The sequence below is a fragment of the Pristiophorus japonicus genome, unplaced genomic scaffold (assembly GCF_044704955.1).
Source record: "Pristiophorus japonicus isolate sPriJap1 unplaced genomic scaffold, sPriJap1.hap1 HAP1_SCAFFOLD_338, whole genome shotgun sequence".
Classification (NCBI taxonomy): Eukaryota; Metazoa; Chordata; class Chondrichthyes; family Pristiophoridae; genus Pristiophorus; species Pristiophorus japonicus.
The window spans coordinates 491,637-509,021 of record NW_027253194.1 but is presented as its reverse complement, the minus strand read 5'-3'; the positions used below and the strand labels follow the sequence as shown (position 1 = coordinate 509,021).

Genomic DNA, 17,385 nt, shown 5'->3' with positions numbered 1-17,385 from the left:
ACAGGAAACACAGAGAGTTAGGTATCCTCGTACAGGAAACACAGAGAGTTAAGTATCCTCATACAGGAAACACAGAGTTAGATATCCTCGTACAGGAAACACAAAGTTAGGTATCCTCGTACAGGAAACACAGAGTTAGGTATCCTCGTACAGGAAACACAGAGATTTAGGTATCCTCAGACAGGAAACACAGAGAGTTAGGTATCCTCATACAGTAAACACAGAGTTAGGTATCCTCGTACAGGAAACACAGAGTTAGGTATCCTCGTACAGGAAACACAGAGTTATGTATCCTCGTAATGGAAACACAGAGTTAGGTATCCTCGTACAGGAAACACAGAGTTAGGTATCCTCGTACCGGAAAAAGAGAGTTAGGTATCCTCGTACAGGAAACACAGTGAGGTATCCTCAAACAGATAACACAGAGTTAGGTATCCTCATATAGGAAACACCGAGTTAGGTATCCGCGTACAGGAAACACCGAGTTAGTTATCCTCGTACAGGAAACACAGAGTTAGGATCCTCGTACAGGAAACACAGAGTTAGGTATCGTCGTACAGGAAACACAGAGTTATGTATCCTCGTACAGGTAACACAGAGAGTTAGGTATCCTCGTACAGGAAACACAGAGTTAGGTATCCTCATACAGGAAACATAGAGTTAGTTATCCTCGTACAGGAAACACAGAGTTAGTTATCATCGTACAGGAAACACAGAGTTAGGTATCCTCGTACAGGAAACACAGAGTTAGGTATCCTCGTACAGAATCCACAGAGTTAGGTATCCTCGTACAGGAAACACAGAGAGTTAGGTATCCTCGCACAGGAAACACAGAGTTAGGTATCCTCGTACAGGAAACACAGAGAGTTAGGTATCCTCGTACAGGAAACACAGAGTTAGGTATCCTCATACAGGAAACACAGAGTTAGGTATCCTCATACAGGAAACATAGAGTTCGGTATCCTCGTACAGGAAACACAGAGTTCTGTATCCTCGTACAGGCAACACAGAGAGTTAGTTATCCTCGTACAGGAAACACAGAGAGTTAGGTAGCCTTGTACAGAAAACACAGAGTTAGGTATCCTCGTAGAGGAAACACAGAGTTAGGTATCCTCGTACAGGAAACACAGAGTTAGGTATCCTCATACAGGAAACACAGAGTTAGGTATCCTCGTACAGGAAACACAGAGTTAGGTATCCTCGTACAGGAATCACAGAGTTAGGTATCCTCGTACAGGAAACACAGAGTTAGGTATCCGCGTACAGTAACCACAGAGTTAGGTATCCTCGTACAGGAAACACAGAGTTAGTTATCCTCGTACAGCAAACACAGAGTTAGGTATCCTTGTACAGGAAAGACAGAGTTAGGTATCCTCGTACAGGAAACACAGAGTTAGGTATCCTCGTACAGGAATCACAGAGTTAGGTATCCTCGTACAGTAACCACAGAGTTAGGTATCCTCGTACAGGAAACACAGAGAGTTAGGTATCCTTGTACAGGAAACACGGAGTTAGGTATCCTCGTACAGGAAACACAGAGTTAGGTATCCTCGTACAGGAAACACAGAGTTAGGTATCCTCGTACAGAATCCACAGAGTTAGGTATCCTCGTACAGGAAACACAGAGAGTTAGGTATCCTCGTACAGGAAACACAGAGTTAGATATCCTCCTACAGGAATCACAGAGTTAGGTATCCTCGTACCGGAATCACAGAGTTAGGTATCCTCGTACAGTAACCACAGAGTTAGGTATCCTCGTACAGGAAACACAGAGAGTTAGGTATCCTCGTACAGGAAACACAGAGTTAGGTATCCTCGTACAGGAAACACAGAGTTAGGTATCCTCGTACAGGAAACACAGAGTTAGGTATCCTCGTACAGAATCCACAGAGTTAGGTATCCTCGCACAGGAAACACAGAGTTAGGTATCCTCGTACAGTAACCACAGAGTTAGGTATCCTCGTACAGGAAACACAGAGAGTTAGGTATCCTCGTACAGGAAACACAGAGTTAGGTATCTCGGACAGTAAACACAGAGTTAGGCATCCTCGTACAGGAAACACTGAGTTAGGTATCCTCATACAGGAAACACAGAGTTAGGTATCCTCGTACAGGAAACACAGAGTAAGGTATCCTCGTAATGGAAACACAGAGTTAAGTATTCTCGAACAGGAAACACAGAGAGTTAGGTATCCGCGTACAGGAAACACAGAGTTAGGTATCCTCGTACAGGAAACACAGAGTTAGGTATCCTCGTACAGGAAACACAGAGAGTTAGGTATCCTCGTACACGAAACACTGAGTTAAGTATCCGCGTACAGGAAACACAGAGAGTTAGGTATCCGCGTACAGGAAACACAGAGTTAAGTATCCGCGTACAGGTAACACAGAGTTAGGTATCCTCGTACAGGAAACACAGAGAGTTAGGTATCCTCGTACAGGAAACACAGAGAGTTAGGGATCCTCATACAGGAAACACAGAGTTAGATATCCTCGTACAGGAAACACAGAGTTAGGTATACTCGTACAGGAAACACAGAGATTTAGGTATCCTCGTACAGGAAACACAGAGTTAGGTATCCTCGTACAGAATCCACAGAGATAGGCATCCTCGCAAAGGAAACACAGAGTTAGGTATCCTCGTACAGGAAACACAGAGTTAGGTATCCTCGTACAGGAAACACAGAGTTAGGTATCCTCATACAGGAAACATAGAGTTAGGTATCCTCGTACAGGAAACACAGAGTTCTGTGTCCTCGTACAGGTAACACAGAGAGTTAGTTATCCTCGTACAGGAAACACAGAGTTCGGTATCCTCGTACAGGAAACACAGAGTTAGGTATCCTCGTACAGGAAACACAGAGTTAGGTATCCTCGTACAGAATCCACAGAGTTAGGTATCCTCGCACAGGAAACACAGAGTTAGGTATCCTCGTACAGTAACCACAGATTTAGGTATCCTCGAACTGGAAACACAGAGAGTTACGTATCCTCGTACAGAAAACACAGAGTTAGGTATCCTCGTACAGGAAACACAGAGTTAGGTATCCTCGTAATGGAAACACAGAGTTAGTTATCCTCGTACAGGAAACACAGAGAGTTAGGTATCCTCGTACAGGAAACACAGAGTTAGGTATCCTCATACAGGAAACATAGAGTTAGGTATCCTCGTACAGGAAACACAGAGTTAGGTATCCTCGTACAGGAAAAACAGAGTTAGGTATCCTCGTACAGAATCCACAGAGTTAGGTATCCTCGCACAGGAAACACAGAGTTAGGTATCCTCTTACAGTAACCACAGAGTTAGGTATCCTCGTACAGGAAACACAGAGAGTTAGGTATCCTCGTACAGAAAACACAGAGTTAGGTATCCTCGTACAGGAAACACAGAGTTAGGTACCCTCGTACAGGAAACATAGAGTTAGTTATCCTCGCACAGGAAACACAGAGTTAGTTATCCTCGTACAGGAAACACAGAGTTCGGTATTGTCGTACAGGAAACACAGAGTTCTGCATCCTCGTACAGGTAACACAGAGAGTTAGGTATCCTCGTACAGGAAACACAGAGTTAGGTATCCTCGTACAGGAAACACAGAGTTAGGTATCCTCGTACAGGAAACACAGAGTTAGGTATCCTCGTACAGTAACCACAGAGTTAGGTATCCTCGTACAGGAAACACAGAGAGTTAGGTATCCTCGTACAGAAAACACAGAGTTAGGTATCCTCGTACAAGAAACACAGAGTTAGGTATCCTCGTACAGGAAACACAGAGTTAGGAACCTCGTACAGTAACCACAGATTTAGGTATCCTCGTACAGGAAACACAGAGAGTTAGGTATCCTCGTACAGGAAACACAGAGTTAGGTATCCACGTAATGGAAACACAGAGTTAGTTATCCTCGTACAGGAAACACAGAGAGTTAGGTATCCTCGTACAGGAAACACAGAGTTAGGTATCGTCGTACAGGAAACACAGAGTTCTGTATCCTCGTACAGGTAACACAGAGTGTTAGGTATCCTCGTACAGGAAACATAGAGTTAGTTATCCTCGCACAGGAAACACAGAGTTAGTTATCCTCGTACAGGAAACACAGAGTTAGGTATTGTCGTACAGGAAACACAGAGTTCTGTATCCTCGTACAGGTAACACAGAGAGTTAGGTATCCTCGTACAGGAAACACAGAGTTAGGTATCCTCGTACAGGAAACACAGAGTTAGGTATCCTCGTACAGGAAAGACAGAGTTAGGTATCCTCGTATAGTAACCAAAGAGTTAGGTATCCTCGTACAGGAAACACAGAGAGTTAGGTATCCTCGTACAGTAAAAACAGAGTTAGGTATCCTCGTACAGGAAACACAGAGTTAGGTATCCTCGTACAGTAACCACAGATTTAGGTATCCTCGTACAGGAAACACAGAGTTAGGTATCCTCGTACAGGAAACACAGAGTTAGGTATCCACGTAATGGAAACACAGAGTGTTAGGTATCCTCGTTCAGGAAACACAGAGTTAGGTATCCTCGTACAGGAAACACAGAGTTAGGTATCCTCGTACAGGAAAAACAGAGTTAGGTATCCTCGTACAGAATCCACAGAGTTAGGTATTCTCGCACAGGAAACACAGAGTTAGGTATCCTCGTACAGGAAACACAGAGTTAGGTATCCTCGTACAGTAACCACAGAGTTAGGTATCCTCGTACAGGAAACACAGAGTTAGGTATCCTCATACAGGAAACACAGAGTTAGGTATCCTCGTACAGGAAACACAGAGTTCGGTATCCTCGTACAGGAAACACAGAGTTAGGTATCCTCGTACAGGAAACACAGAGTTAGGTATCCTCGTACAGGAAACACAGAGTTAGTTATCCACGTAATGGAAACACAGAGTTAGTTATACTTGTACAGGAAACACAGAGAGTTAGGTATCCTCGTACAGGAAGCACAGAGTTAGGTATGCTCGTACAGGAAACACAGACTGTTAGGTATCCTCGTACAGAAAACACAGAGTTAGGTATCCTCGTACAGGAAACACAGAGTTAGGTATCCTCGTAATGGAAACACAGAGTTAGTTATCCTCGTACAGGAAACACAGAGAGTTAGGTATCGTCGTACAGGAAACATAGAGTTAGTTATCCTCCTACAGGAAACACAGAGTTAGTTATCCTCGTACAGGAAACATAGAGTTAGTTATCCTCGTACAGGAAACACAGAGTTAGGTATCCTCGTACAGGAAAAACAGAGTTAGGTATCCTCGTACAGGAAACACAGAGTTAGGTATCCTCGTACAGGAAACACAGAGTTAGGTATCCTCGCACAGGAAACACAGAGTTAGGTATCCTCGTACAGGAAACACAGAGTTAGGTATCCTCGTACAGGAAACACAGAGTTCGGTATCCTCGTACAGAATCCACAGAGTTAGGTATCCTCGCACAGGAAACACAGAGTTAGGTATCCTCGTACAGGAAACACAGAGTTAGGTATCCTCGTACAGGAAACACAGAGTTAGGTATCCTCGTACAGGAAACACAGAGTTAGGTATCCTCGTACAGGAAACACAGAGTTAGGTATCCTCGTACAGGAAACACAGAGTTAGGTACCCTCGTACAGGAAACATAGAGTTAGTTATCCTCGCACAGGAAACACAGAGTTAGTTATCCTCGTACAGGAAACACAGAGTTAGGTATTGTCGTACAGGAAACACAGAGTTCTGTATCCTCGTACAGGTAACACAGAGAGTTAGGTATCCTCGTACAGGAAACACAGAGTTAGGTATCCTCGTACAGGAAACACAGAGTTAGGTATCCTCGTACAGGAAAGACAGAGTTAGGTATCCTCGTACAGGAAACACAGAGTTAGGTATCCTCGTACAGGAAAGACAGAGTTAGGTATCCTCGTACAGTAACCACAGAGTTAGGTATCATCGTACAGGAAACACAGAGAGTTAGGTATCCTCGTACAGTAAAAACAGAGTTAGGTATCCTCGTACAGGAAACACAGAGTTAGGTATCCTCGTACAGTAACCACAGAGTTAGGTATCCTCTTACAGGAAACACAGAGAGTTAGGTATCCTCGTACAGTAACCACAGAGTTAGGTATCCTCTTACAGGAAACACAGAGAGTTAGGTATCCTCGTACAGGAAACACTGATTTAGGTATCCTCGTACAGCAAAAACAGAGTTAGGTATCCTCGTACAGGAAACACAGAGTTAGTTATCCACGTAATGGAAACACAGAGTTAGTTATCCTCGTACAGGAAACACAGAGTTAGGTATCCTCGTACAGGAAACACAGAGTTAGGTATCCTCGTACAGGAAAAACAGAGTTAGGTATCCTCGTACAGGAAACACAGATTTAGGTATCCTCGTACAGGAAACACAGAGTTAGGTATCCTCGTACAGAATCCACAGAGTTAGGTATCCTCGCACGGGAAACACAGAGTTAGGTATCCTCGTACAGTAAACACGGAGTTAGGTATCCTCGTACAGTAACCACAGAGTTAGGTATCCTCGTACAGGAAACACAGAGTTAGGTATCCTCGTACAGGAAACACAGATTTAGGTACCCTCGTACAGGAAACACAGAGTTAGGTATCCTCGTACAGGAAACACAGAGTTAGGTATCCTCGTACAGGAAACACAGAGTTAGGTATCCGCGTACAGGAAATACAGAGTTAGGTATCCTCGTACAGGAAACACAGAGTTAGGTATCCTCGTACAGAATCCACAGAGTTAGGTATTGTCGTACAGGAAACACAGAGTTCTGTATCCTCGTACAGGTAACACAGAGAGTTAGGTATCCTCGTACAGGAAACACAGAGTTAGGTATACTCGTACAGGAAACATAGAGTTAGGTATCCTCATACAGGAAAAACAGAGAGTTAGGTATCCTCATACAGTAAACACAGAGTTAGGTATCCTCGTACAGGAAGACAGAGTTAGGTATCCTCGTACAGGAAACACAGAGATTTAGGTATCCTCAGACAGGAAACACAGAGAGTTAGGTATCCTCATACAGTAAACACAGAGTTAGGTATCCTCGTACAGGAAACACAGAGTTAGTTATCCTCGTACAGGAAACACAGAGTTAGGTATCCTCGTACAGGAAGCGCAGAGTTAGGTATCCTCGTAAGTGATACACAGAGTTAGGTATCCTCGTACAGGTAACACAGAGTTAGGTATCTCGTACAGGAAAAACAGAGCTAGGTATCCTCGTACAGGAAACACAGAGTTAGGTATCTCGGACAGTAAACACAGAGTTCGGCATCCTCGTACAGGAAACACAGAGAGTTAGGTATCCTCGTACAGGAAACACAGAGTTAGGTATCTCGGACAGTAAACACAGAGTTCGGCATCCTCGTACAGGAAACACAGAGAGTTAGGTATCCTCGTACAGGAAACACAGAGTTAGGTATCCTCATACAGGAAACACAGAGTTAGTTATCCTCGTACAGGAAACACAGAGTTAGGTATCCTCGTAATGGAAACACAGAGTTAGGTATCCTCGTACAGGAAGCACAGAGTTAGGTATCCTCATACAGGAAACACAGAGTAAGGTATCCTCGTAATGGAAACACAGAGTTAGGTATCCTTGTACAGGAAACACAGAGAGTTAGGTATCCGCGTACAGGAAACACAGAGTTAAGTAACCGCGTACAGGAAACACAGAGTTAGGTATCCGCGTACAGGTAACACAGAGTTAGGTATCCTCATACAGGAAACACAGAGAGTTAGGTATCCTCGTACAGGAAACACAGAGAGTTAAGTATCCTCATACAGGAAACACAGAGTTAGATATCCTCGTACAGGAAACACAAAGTTAGGTATCCTCGTACAGGAAACACAGAGTTAGGTATCCTCGTACAGGAAACACAGAGATTTAGGTATCCTCAGACAGGAAACACAGAGAGTTAGGTATCCTCATACAGTAAACACAGAGTTAGGTATCCTCGTACAGGAAACACAGAGTTAGGTATCCTCGTACAGGAAACACAGAGTTATGTATCCTCGTAATGGAAACACAGAGTTAGGTATCCTCGTACAGGAAACACAGAGTTAGGTATCCTCGTACCGGAAAAAGAGAGTTAGGTATCCTCGTACAGGAAACACAGTGAGGTATCCTCAAACAGATAACACAGAGTTAGGTATCCTTGTACAGGAAACACAGAGAGTTAGGTATCCGCGTACAGGAAACACAGAGTTAAGTAACCGCGTACAGGAAACACAGAGTTAGGTATCCGCGTACAGGTAACACAGAGTTAGGTATCCTCATACAGGAAACACAGAGAGTTAGGTATCCTCGTACAGGAAACACAGAGAGTTAAGTATCCTCATACAGGAAACACAGAGTTAGATATCCTCGTACAGGAAACACAAAGTTAGGTATCCTCGTACAGGAAACACAGAGTTAGGTATCCTCGTACAGGAAACACAGAGATTTAGGTATCCTCAGACAGGAAACACAGAGAGTTAGGTATCCTCATACAGTAAACACAGAGTTAGGTATCCTCGTACAGGAAACACAGAGTTAGGTATCCTCGTACAGGAAACACAGAGTTATGTATCCTCGTAATGGAAACACAGAGTTAGGTATCCTCGTACAGGAAACACAGAGTTAGGTATCCTCGTACCGGAAAAAGAGAGTTAGGTATCCTCGTACAGGAAACACAGTGAGGTATCCTCAAACAGATAACACAGAGTTAGGTATCCTCATATAGGAAACACCGAGTTAGGTATCCGCGTACAGGAAACACCGACTTAGTTATCCTCGTACAGGAAACACAGAGTTAGGATCCTCGTACAGGAAACACAGAGTTAGTTATCCTCGTACAGGAAACACAGAGTTAGGTATCGTCGTACAGGAAACACAGAGTTATGTATCCTCGTACAGGTAACACAGAGAGTTAGGTATCCTCGTACAGGAAACACAGAGTTAGGTATCCTCATACAGGAAACATAGAGTTAGTTATCCTCGTACAGGAAACACAGAGTTAGTTATCATCGTACAGGAAACACAGAGTTAGGTATCCTCGTACAGGAAACACAGAGTTAGGTATCCTCATACAGGAAACACAGAGTTAGGTATCCTCATACAGGAAACACAGAGTTAGGTATCCTCGTACAGGAAACACAGAGTTAGGTATCCTCGTACAGGAATCACAGAGTTAGGTATCCTCGTACAGGAAACACAGAGTTAGGTATCCTCGTACAGTAACCACAGAGTTAGGTATCCTCGTACAGGAAACACAGAGTTAGGTATCCTCGTACAGGAATCACAGAGTTAGGTATCCTCGTACAGTAACCACAGAGTTAGGTATCCTCGTACAGGAAACACAGAGAGTTAGGTATCCTTGTACAGGAAACACGGAGTTAGGTATCCTCGTACAGGAAACACAGAGTTAGGTATCCTCGTACAGGAAACACAGAGTTAGGTATCCTCGTACAGAATCCACAGAGTTAGGTATCCTCGTACAGGAAACACAGAGAGTTAGGTATCCTCGTACAGAAAACACAGAGTTAGGTATCCTCGTACAGGAAACACAGAGTTAGATATCCTCCTACAGGAATCACAGAGTTAGGTATCCTCGTACCGGAATCACAGAGTTAGGTATCCTCGTACAGTAACCACAGAGTTAGGTATCCTCGTACAGGAAACACAGAGAGTTAGGTATCCTCGTACAGGAAACACAGAGTTAGGTATCCTCGTACAGGAAACACAGAGTTAGGTATCCTCGTACAGGAAACACAGAGTTAGGTATCCTCGTACAGAATCCACAGAGTTAGGTATCCTCGCACAGGAAACACAGAGTTAGGTATCCTCGTACAGTAACCACAGAGTTTGGTATCCTCATACAGGAAACACAGAGAGTTAGGTATCCTCGTACAGGAAACACAGAGTTAGGTATCCTCGTACAGGAAACACAGAGTTAGGTATCCTCGTACAGGAAACACAGAGTTAGGTATACTCGTACAGTACACACAGAGAGTTAGGTATCCTCGTACACGAAACACTGAGTTAGGTATCTCGGACAGTAAACACAGAGTTAGGCATCCTCGTACAGGAAACACTGAGTTAGGTATCCTCGTACAGGAAACACAGAGTAAGGTATCCTCGTAATGGAAACACAGAGTTAAGTATTCTCGAACAGGAAACACAGAGAGTTAGGTATCCGCGTACAGGAAACACAGAGTTAGGTATCCTCGTACAGGAAACACAGAGTAAGGTATCCTCGTAATGGAAACACAGAGTTAAGTATTCTCGAACAGGAAACACAGAGAGTTAGGTATCCGCGTACAGGAAACACAGAGTTAGGTATCCTCGTACAGGAAACACAGAGTTAGGTATCCTCGTACAGGAAACACAGAGTTAGGTATCCTCGTACAGGAAACACAGAGAGTTAGGTATCCTCGTACACGAAACACTGAGTTAAGTATCCGCGTACAGGAAACACAGAGAGTTAGGTATCCGCGTACAGGAAACACAGAGTTAAGTATCCGCGTACAGGTAACACAGAGTTAGGTATCCTCGTACAGGAAACACAGAGAGTTAGGTATCCTCGTACAGGAAACACAGAGAGTTAGGGATCCTCATACAGGAAACACAGAGTTAGATATCCTCGTACAGGAAACACAGAGTTAGGTATACTCGTACAGGAAACATAGAGTTAGGTATCCTCATACAGGAAAAACAGAGAGTTAGGTATCCTCATACAGTAAACACAGTGTTAGGTATCCTCGTACAGGAAGACAGAGTTAGGTATCCTCGTACAGGAAACACAGAGATTTAGGTATCCTCAGACAGGAAACACAGAGAGTTAGGTATCCTCATACAGTAAACACAGTGTTAGCTATCCTCGTACAGGAAACACAGATTTAGGTATCCTCGTACAGTAAACACAGAGTTAGGTATCCTCGTACAGAATCCACAGAGATAGGCATCCTCGCAAAGGAAACACAGAGTTAGGTATCCTCGTACAGGAAACACAGAGTTAGGTATCCTCGTACAGGAAACACAGAGTTAGGTATCCTCATACAGGAAACATAGAGTTAGGTATCCTCGTACAGGAAACACAGAGTTCTGTGTCCTCGTACAGGTAACACAGAGAGTTAGTTATCCTCGTACAGGAAACACAGAGTTCGGTATCCTCGTACAGGAAACACAGAGTTAGGTATCCTCGTACAGGAAACACAGAGTTAGGTATCCTCGTAATGGAAACACAGAGTTAGTTATCCTCGTACAGGAAACACAGAGAGTTAGGTATCCTCGTACAGGAAACACAGAGTTAGGTATCCTTGTAATGGAAACACAGAGTTAGTTATCCTCGTACAGGAAACACAGAGTTAGGTATCCTCGTACAGAATCCACAGAGTTAGGTATCCTCGCACAGGAAACACAGAGTTAGGTATCCTCTTACAGTAACCACAGAGTTAGGTATCCTCGTACAGGAAACACAGAGAGTTTGGTATCCTCGTACAGAAAACACAGAGTTAGGTATCCTCGTACAGGAAACACAGAGTTAGGTACCCTCGTACAGGAAACATAGAGTTAGTTATCCTCGCACAGGAAACACAGAGTTAGTTATCCTCGTACAGGAAACACAGAGTTCGGTATTGTCGTACAGGAAACACAGAGTTCTGCATCCTCGTACAGGTAACACAGAGAGTTAGGTATCCTCGTACAGGAAACACAGAGTTAGGTATCCTCGTACAGGAAACACAGAGTTAGGTATCCTCGTACAGGAAACACAGAGTTAGTTATCCTCGTACAGTAACCACAGAGATAGGTATCCTCGTACAGGAAACACAGAGAGTTAGGTATCCTCGTACAGAAAACACAGAGTTAGGTATCCTCGTACAAGAAACACAGAGTTAGGTATCCTCGTACAGGAAACACAGAGTTAGGTATCCTCGTACAGGAAACACAGAGTTAGGTATCCTCGTACAGGAAACACAGAGTTAGGTATCCTCGTACAGGAAACACAGAGAGTTAGGTATCCTCGTACAGGAAACACAGAGAGTTAGGTATCCTCGTACAGAAAACACAGAGTTAGGTATCCTCGTACAAGAAACACAGAGTTAGGTATCCTCGTACATGAAACACAGAGTTAGGTATCCACGTAATGGAAACACAGAGTTAGTTATCCTCGTACAGGAAACACAGAGAGTTAGGTATCCTCGTACAGGAAACACAGAGTTAGGTATCGTCGTACAGGAAACACAGAGTTATGTATTCTCGTACAGGTAACACAGAGTGTTAGGTATCCTCGTACAGGAAACACAGAGTTAGGTACCCTCGTACAGGAAACACAGAGTTAGTTATCCTCGTACAGGAAACACAGAGTTAGGTATTGTCGTACAGGAAACACAGAGTTCTGTATCCTCGTACAGGTAACACAGAGAGTTAGGTATCCTCGTACAGGAAACACAGAGTTAGGTATCCTCGTACAGGAAACACAGAGTTAGGTATCCTCGTACAGGAAAGACAGAGTTAGGTATCCTCGTATAGTAACCAAAGAGTTAGGTATCCTCGTACAGGAAACACAGAGAGTTAGGTATCCTCGTACAGTAAAAACAGAGTTAGGTATCCTCGTACAGGAAACACAGAGTTAGGTATCCTCGTACAGTAACCACAGATTTAGGTATCCTCGTACAGGAAACACAGAGTTAGGTATCCTCGTACAGGAAACACAGAGTTAGGTATCCTCGTACAGGAAAAACAGAGTTAGGTATCCTCGTACAGAATCCACAGAGTTAGGTATTCTCGCACAGGAAACACAGAGTTAGGTATCCTCGTACAGGAAACACAGAGTTAGGTATCCTCGTACAGGAAACACAGAGTTAGGTATCCTCGTACAGGAAACACAGAGTTCGGTATCCTCGTACAGGAAACACAGAGTTAGGTATCCTCGTACAGGAAACACAGAGTTAGTTATCCTCGTACAGGAAACACAGACTGTTAGGTATCCTCGTACAGAAAACACAGAGTTAGGTATCCTCGTACAGAAAACACAGAGTTAGGTATCCTCGTACAGGAAACACAGAGTTAGGTATCCACGTAATGGAAACACAGAGTTAGGTATCCTCGTACAGGAAACACAGAGAGTTAGGTATCCTCGTACAGGAAACACAGAGTTAGTTATCCTCGTACAGGAAACACAGAGTTAGGTATCGTCGTACAGGAAACACAGAGTTATGTATCCTCGTAAAGGTAACACAGAGAGTTAGGTATCCTCGTTCAGGAAACACAGAGTTAGGTATCCTCGTACAGGAAACACAGAGTTAGTTATCCTCGTACAGGAAAAACAGAGTTAGGTATCCTCGTACAGGAAACACAGATTTAGGTATCCTCGTACAGGAAACACAGAGTTAGGTATCCTCGTACAGGAAAAACAGAGTTAGGTATCCTCGTACAGGAAACACAGATTTAGGTATCCTCGTACAGGAAATACAGAGTTAGGTATCCTCGTACAGGAAAAACAGAGTTAGGTATCCTCGTACAGGAAACACAGATTTAGGTATCCTCGTACAGGAAATACAGAGTTAGGTATCCTCGTACAGGAAAAACAGAGTTAGGTATCCTCGTACAGGAAACACAGATTTAGGTATCCTCGTACAGGAAATACAGAGTTAGGTATCCTCGTACAGAATCCACAGAGTTAGGTATCCTCGCACAGTAAACACAGAGTTAGGTATCCTCGTACAGTAACCACAGAGTTAGGTATCCTCATACAGGAAACACAGAGTTAGTTATCCTCGTACAGGAAACACAGAGTTAGGTACCCTCGTACAGGAAACACAGAGTTCGGTATCCTCGTACAGAATCCACAGAGTTAGGTATCCTCGCACAGGAAACACAGAGTTAGGTATCCTCGTACAGGAAACACAGAGTTAGGTATCCTCGTACAGGAAACACAGAGTTAGGTATCCTCGTACAGGAAACACAGAGTTAGGTATCCTCGTACAGGAAACACAGAGTTAGGTATCCTCGTACAGGAAACACAGAGTTAGGTACCCTCGTACAGGAAACATAGAGTTAGTTATCCTCGCACAGGAAACACAGAGTTAGTTATCCTCGTACAGGAAACACAGAGTTAGGTATTGTCGTACAGGAAACACAGAGTTCTGTATCCTCGTACAGGTAACACAGAGAGTTAGGTATCCTCGTACAGGAAACACAGAGTTAGGTATCCTCGTACAGGAAACACAGAGTTAGGTATCCTCGTACAGGAAAGACAGAGTTAGGTATCCTCGTACAGTAACCACAGAGTTAGGTATCATCGTACAGGAAACACAGAGAGTTAGGTATCCTCGTACAGTAAAAACAGAGTTAGGTATCCTCGTACAGGAAACACAGAGTTAGGTATCCTCGTACAGGAAACACAGAGAGTTAGGTATCCTCGTACAGTAAAAACAGAGTTAGGTATCCTCGTACAGGAAACACAGAGTTAGGTATCCTCGTACAGGAAACACAGAGTTAGTTATCCACGTAATGGAAACACAGAGTTAGTTATCCTTGTACAGGAAACACAGAGTTAGTTATCCTCGTACAGGAAACACAGAGTTAGGTATCCACGTAATGGAAACACAGAGTTAGTTATCCTCGTACAGGAAACACAGAGAGTTAGGTATCCTCATACAGGAAACATAGAGTTAGTTATCCTCGTACAGGAAACACAGAGTTAGGTATCCACGTAATGGAAACACAGAGTTAGTTATCCTCGTACAGGAAACACAGAGTTAGGTATCGTCGTACAGGAAACACAGAGTTATGTATCCTCGTACAGGTAACACAGAGAGTTAGGTATCCTCGTTCAGGAAACACAGAGTTAGGTATCCTCGTACAGGAAACACAGAGTTAGTTATCCTCGTACAGGAAACACAGAGTTAGGTATCCTCGTACAGGAAAAACAGAGTTAGGTATCCTCGTACAGGAAACACAGATTTAGGTATCCTCGTACAGGAAACACAGAGTTAGGTATCCTCGTACAGAATCCACAGAGTTAGGTATCCTCGCACGGGAAACACAGAGTTAGGTATCCTCGTACAGTAAACACAGAGTTAGGTATCCTCGTACAGTAACCACAGAGTTAGGTATCCTCGTACAGGAAACACAGAGTTAGGTATCCTCGTACAGGAAACACAGATTTAGGTACCCTCGTACAGGAAACACAGAGTTAGGTATCCTCGTACAGGAAACACAGAGTTAGGTATCCGCGTACAGGAAATACAGAGTTAGGTATCCTCGTACAGGAAACACAGAGTTAGGTATCCTCGTACAGAATCCACAGAGTTAGGTATTGTCGTACAGGAAACACAGAGTTCTGTATCCTCGTACAGGTAACACAGAGAGTTAGGTATCCTCGTACAGGAAACACAGAGTTAGGTATCCTCGTACAGGAAACACAGAGAGTTAGGTATCCTCGTACAGTAAAAACAGAGTTAGGTATCCTCGTACAGGAAACACAGAGTTAGGTATCCTCGTACAGTAAACACAGAGTTAGGTATCCTCGTACAGGAAACACAGAGAGTTAGGTATCCTCGTACAGTAAAAACAGAGTTCGGTATCCTCGTACAGGAAACACAGAGTTAGTTATCCACGTAATGGAAACACAGAGTTAGTTATCCTTGTACAGGAAACACAGAGAGTTAGGTATCCTCGTACAGGAAACACAGAGTTAGGTATGCTCGTACAGGAAACACAGAGTGTTAGGTATCCTCGTACAGAAAACACAGAGTTAGGTATCCTCGTACAGGAAACACAGAGTTAGGTATCCACGTAATGGAAACACAGAGTTAGTTATCCTCGTACAGGAAACACAGAGAGTTAGGTATCCTCGTACAGGAAACACAGAGTGAGGTATCCTCGTACAGGAAAAACAGAGTTAGGTATCCTCGTACAGGAAACACAGATTTAGGTATCCTCGTACAGGAAACACAGAGTTAGGTATCCTCGTACAGAATCCACAGAGTTAGGTATCCTCGCACGGGAAACACAGAGTTAGGTATCCTCGTACAGGAAACACAGAGTTAGGTATCCTCGTACAGGAAACACAGAGAGTTAGGTATCCTCGTACAGGAAACACAGAGAGTTAGGTATCCTCGTACAGAAAACACAGAGTTAGGTATCCTCGTACAGGAAACACAGAGTTAGGTATCCTCGTACAGGAAACACAGAGAGTTAGGTATCCTCGTACAGGAAACACAGAGAGTTAGGTATCCTCGTACAGGAAACACAGAGAGTTAGGTATCCTCGTACAGGAAACACAGAGAGTTAGGTATCCTCGTACAGGAAACACAGAGTTAGGTATCGTCGTACAGGAAACACAGAGTTATGTATTCTCGTACAGGTAACACAGAGTGTTAGGTATCCTCGTTCAGGAAACACAGAGTTAGGTATCCTCGTACAGGAAACATAGAGTTAGTTATCCTCGCACAGGAAACACAGAGTTAGGTATCCTCGTACAGGAAACACAGAGTTAGGTATCCTCGTACAGGAAAGACAGAGTTAGGTATCCTCGTATAGTAACCAAAGAGTTAGGTATCCTCGTACAGGAAACACAGAGAGTTAGGTATCCTCGTACAGTAAAAACAGAGTTAGGTATCCTCGTACAGGAAACACAGAGTTAGGTATCCTCGTACAGTAACCACAGGTTTAGGTATCCTCGTACAGGAAACACAGAGTTAGGTATCCTCGTACAGGAAACACAGAGTTAGGTATCCACGTAATGGAAACACAGAGTTAGTTATCCTCGTACAGGAAACACAGAGAGTTAGGTATCCTCGTACAGGAAACACAGAGTTAGGTATCCACGTAATGGAAACACAGAGTGTTAGGTATCCTCGTTCAGGAAACACAGAGTTAGGTATCCTCGTACAGGAAACACAGAGTTAGGTATCCTCGTACAGGAAACACAGAGTTAGGTATCCTCGTACAGAATCCACAGAGTTAGGTATCCTCGTACAGGAAACACAGAGTTAGGTATCCTCGCACAGGAAACACAGAGTTAGGTATCCTCGTACAGGAAACACAGAGTTAGGTATCCTCGTACAGGAAACACAGAGTTAGGTATCCTCGTACAGGAAACACAGAGTTAGGTATCCGCGTACAGGAAACACAGAGTTAGGTATCCTCGTACAGGAAACACAGAGTTAGGTATCCTCGTACAGGAAACACAGAGTTAGGTATCCTCGTACAGGAAACACAGAGTTAGGTATCCTCGTAGAGGAAACACAGAGTTAGGTATCCTCGTACAGGAAACACAGAGTTAGGTATCCTCATACAGGAAACACAGAGTTAGGTATTCTCGTACAGGAAACACAGAGTTAGGTATCCTCGTACAGGAATCACAGAGTTAGGTATCCTTGTACAGGAAACACAGAGTTAGGTATCC

At 43.7% G+C, this 17,385-nt stretch overlaps 1 protein-coding gene across 1 annotated transcript in view; it reads right to left on the bottom strand.

Moving 5' to 3' along the window:
* LOC139250036 (retinol dehydrogenase 11) overlaps positions 1-17,385 on the bottom strand; it is a 329,941-nt gene that overhangs the window by 77,574 nt on the left and 234,982 nt on the right. The window lies entirely within an intron of this gene.